At 59.1% G+C, this 4,250-nt stretch overlaps 1 long non-coding RNA gene across 1 annotated transcript; it reads left to right on the plus strand.

The window, feature by feature from the left end:
• The first annotated feature begins 1,957 nt into the window (after positions 1 to 1,957).
• LOC111154908 lies at positions 1,958 to 4,250 on the plus strand. Its single transcript, XR_002641109.1, has 3 exons — positions 1,958 to 2,090; positions 3,673 to 3,712; positions 3,844 to 4,250. It is a non-coding gene; the product is annotated as an uncharacterized LOC111154908 (long non-coding RNA).

Consider the following 4,250-nt stretch of genomic DNA (forward strand, 5'->3'; position numbering starts at 1 on the left):
AATGTTAAAAAAAAAAAAAAACCAGCTTCCTCACATGCCATTCTGCAAGCGGCATCTGCTTTTTTATTTATGAAGAATGACACGCAGTGCTGTGCACCAGGCACTTGGCCTGCCTGTCTCCTTTTCAGTGCGATGAGGTAGGGATCCCGGGTTAGGGACCAAACGTCCTTGTCCCCCTTACACAGCTGAAGGAACGGAGGCACAAGAGGAAGTGCAGGTCGTCCGGGGCTGCGGTGTGAAGGGCGGACAGCGGGAGGTTTGCTCTGGGGTTTGCCTTGCTGACCTACCTCTACCTGGTTTCTCCTGAGGCAGACCGTGGGTGGCGAGGCGACGTCCGGGTCGGCGCATGCAGAGGTCTCTCTCCTCGCTGCCAGCAGCCCTCAGATGCTTCCCCGGCTGGAGAGATGCCGTCTTCATTTCATCAGTTTCTCGATTCATGACCAAGCTGCCTTTCTGGGGAGAGGGTGTTTCCACGTGGGGGATTGGGAGCTTGTGGTCTGAGCCGAGTCCCAGCCAGTGGGAATGTCCAGTCCTCAGGAGAAGGAGAGGGCAGCGCCAGGGGAACGTTTCACCTGGAACGTGCAGGCGGAGGATAAGAGCGTGGACCGAGCAGGTGTGCGCCGTCAGGCAGGTGCCAGGAGTGGGGGGTGGGGGAGGGAGGAGCCCTCATCAGGGGGCTGGCTCTGGGCTGGGGGCCGGTGCCGGTGGCCTGACAGTCACAGGAGCTCTGGGCCTCATCTCCACAGCTGGTGAGAGAGAAATCCAGCTCAAGTGCAGGGACGGCTGCGTCCGTACGGACACCGGGAAGGTCCGGGTTAGACCCCTGCAGCCTCAGTAACAAGGAACCACAAAGTGCGTGGCTTGAAACCACACATGTGCCCCATGTGACAGTCCCTCAGGTCAGAGGTGTCACAGGGCTCTCACTGGGCTCAGCTCAGTGCAGGAGTCGGGGCCGCATTCCTTGTAGAGGACACGGGAGAATCCGCTCCTGGCCCTTGCCAGCTGCTCAGACGCGCCCACGTGCCGTGGCTTGTGACCCTTCCGCATCTTCGCGGCCAGCAGCGCAGCACCTCCGACCTCTCTGAGTCCGGCGGCTCCAGGAATTAGGGTGCAGACATCTTCGGGGGCCGTGCATTATTCTGCCTGCCGCCACGTCCCTTTAATTAAGTTGGGGGCCACGCATCTGAGACAGTGATAGTTTTTAAAAACCTCTTCTTTATTTATTTATTTATTTATTTTTTTTTTTAAAGATTTTATTTATTTGTCAGAGAGAGAGTACACACAAGCAGGCAGAGAGGCAGGCAGAGAGAGAGGAGGAAGCAGGCTCCCTGCCGAGCGCGCTCCGGCCGCGCGTTTGGCTAAGCTGTGCCGGGCGGGACTCCGCCAAGCTAACGATCTGTGCCCACGGAGTTCCCTTTCCTTCTTAACCAGCTTGCTCCGGGGCTGGGGGCGAGCGCGGAAACCCTCGCGTGCCTGCGCTTGGGCTGCTGCTGGTTTGCTGGAAGGCGGCGGCAAGCTCATTTTGCTGAAAATGTGTGTTTCTCGATGCTTCCTCTTCCTTCTCCGTTCCTGCACGCAAGAGCCAGATGATTCCAGAGCCGCTTTTCGGCCGGGCTTGGGGCCAGGCAGCGCAGGCCCAGCCCCCACCCCTCTCGCCAGCCCGCCCACTCCTCGCGGTTCCGGGGCTTCCAGCAGCAGAGTCTCCCCTCGCCACAGGGCTTCCCTCCCAGCTCTCCAGCGCCTCCCCTGCAGCCCTGTGCGCTCCCAACCGGGGCGTCTGGCAGTCCCCTCCAACCGAATGGGACCCCAACCCAGCTTCCCTCCCAACCTAGCCAAGTCCTTGACTTCCTTCCTGCCTCAGTGAAAGTGGTGCCTCTTCGCCCCTTGGCCAAAGCAGAAGCCCGCCTCACGGTTCACTGCTCCCTCCTCTGCCACCGCTGCAGGTGTCGCCGAACCTCGTGGTCTGAGCCACCATCAAGAGGCGGGGCGCTGAGTTTCACTCACCCATTCAACACGTGTCAAAGGCCACCAGACACGGTCCTGTGACCCGAGGATACTGTGACAAATGTCCCTGCCTCCAGAACATTCAGGTGGGGGCCGGGGCAGATGGTTCAGAGATAAGAAACAAATACATTTATAATACCTTGCAAGGTGGGTGGTACTACAGAGAGCAAAGCAGGGTAGGGGGTCAGCAGACCAGGTGTCCCCCTCACCCTGCTTGGGCTCCACATCCCCCCCACCCCCCATCCCACCCCCCACCCCAGTCAGGCAGCTGCTGTCCTCACCCTACATGTTCCCTTTCTGACTCTATGGGTTACTGACCCCAGGCGAGGATTCCCCCTCTTTTCTCATTCCCTCAGGCTCTGATACCTCCTCACCAGGCCTGGGGTCCGACACCCTCTCCCGGCCACCGAGGGGAGCTGCTGGCTGGTCCCCTTCTCCCCCCGCCACCCTCCGGCCCCCTGCCCTGTGCCCTTTGGACTGAATTGTAAAGGAGGAAAGGGAAGGAAGGGGAGGAGGCAGAGAGGGTAGTGGTCCCTCAAATGGATATTTTGAAATTTTCACACCCTCCTAATAGCAGAAAGAGTAGCTCAGTGAATGCCATACACCCTAAAGAAAGGTGTCTTCCAATAACGGAGGAACAGTCTGGTGGGAACTGGATGGGGTGGGGGTAGGAGGGGGGCGATCGGGTGCCGGTGGAGGGGCCAGCCCTAGAGGACTGTGTGGACAGTCCAGCCACAGGCAGGAGGGCAGGGGCAGGGAAGCTTGTCCACAGGCAGGTGCTATAACCCACGAGTCCATGCACCTCTCGCCCGCATTTTGCGGGTTTTGTTCTGTGCAGTGGGAAGCAAGCGTATTGGCTGACAGAGGAGAGGGGAGGAGATGCTGAGAATGAGGCCGGGAAGCGAGGGTGTTGGAAAGTCTCCCCAGGAGCCCCCCAGCATGCCCCCAGGAGAGGAGTTGTGGGGCTGCAGAAGGCCCCTTGGGGTTTGGTGACCATGCAGCCAGTGGGACCCAAAGTGAGACCCAAACGCGTGCCTGCTTTTCTCCTGATGTTGGGCTTTGGTCCCAGTGGGTCTGCACCTGCCCCTCCATCTTCTCTTCCTGCCCCCTGAGTGGCTGCCCCTGCCTACCTGTCCTCACCCACGGAACAGCTGCTCGGTCCGAACACCTAGCCCAGTTACCTGTCCCCTAGCGACAGGGGCCCACGTCCCAGGCTTCCCATCCTTGGGGTTGGGGCCGAGTGGAGTGAGTTGGGTAAGCTGGAGGCCTCCTCCCTGCACCCCCCTCCCGGAGAGGCACAGGGACAAATGGTCCAGCCAAGTCCCGCCTAGAGGGCTTCCAAGATCCTGGCACAACCGGGCTGGTTCCTTACCTCCCCCTGCCCAGGGCCTCTCTGGCTGATGCTGGTATGAGCTGGATTCTCCCACTTTCTCACCTGGCACATTTCAGCCAAGGCTTCTGACCCCAGGGTCTTCCCTCTCACCTGTCTGTCCTCCAGTGCTCTTCCCCTCCCCTCCCCAGTCAGGCTCCCTAAGTAACAAGCGCTGGTTTGTTGCCCGTGAAACAGACAAGGCTCCTTTACACTGTGGACTCTTCCCAGCTCACAACAGCTTCTAAGAGGCAGGAAGCAATTCCCAAATTTTTGTTTTTGTTTCTGCTTTTTTCCAGAAGGAAACGGCGTCTTGGCAGAGTAATTAATTTTTCCAAGGTGAGTGGACCAGTAGCTCCCTTGTAGAGGTAGAATTCCACCAGCTCCGTCCTTTCCGAGCCCGCCTTCTTCCCACGGAGCGGCTGGATTGTCCCCGAACTCCTCCTCTCACGTTCTGGATGTGCACACAGAAATTACCGAAGCCGGAGTGCTTGTATACACGGAGACTGCCCGGAAGTTGACCGGAGATCCTTGTGGCTTTCATGTGCCGCGGTCCTGATTCCCGAGGATAGCCACCGTAGCAGTCCGGTGGGAGTCCCTTCCTGCCAGCACCGGCTAGGTAATCGTGGGGCCTGGTGCAAAACGAAAAGGTGGGCCCCAGGTTCAAAAATAATGAAGATTTTCAAGATGGCACAGCAGACCAGTAGTGGAGCGTGGGGCCCTTCTGAGTGTGGGGGGCTGTGTTGCGGCACGGGCCTCACGCTGCTAAGGCTAGCTCTGCTCCCCGGTTTGCTTCTTCAGTGCACTCCCCAAATATGTTCAGGTCTTTAACTGAGCACAAAAAGCCAGCCTCGGGGCGCCTGAAGCCTCTGCCTTC

This window comes from Enhydra lutris, unplaced genomic scaffold (assembly GCF_002288905.1).
Source record: "Enhydra lutris kenyoni isolate GAN:26980312 unplaced genomic scaffold, ASM228890v2 scaffoldscaffold38, whole genome shotgun sequence".
NCBI classification, from domain to species: Eukaryota; Metazoa; Chordata; class Mammalia; order Carnivora; family Mustelidae; genus Enhydra; species Enhydra lutris.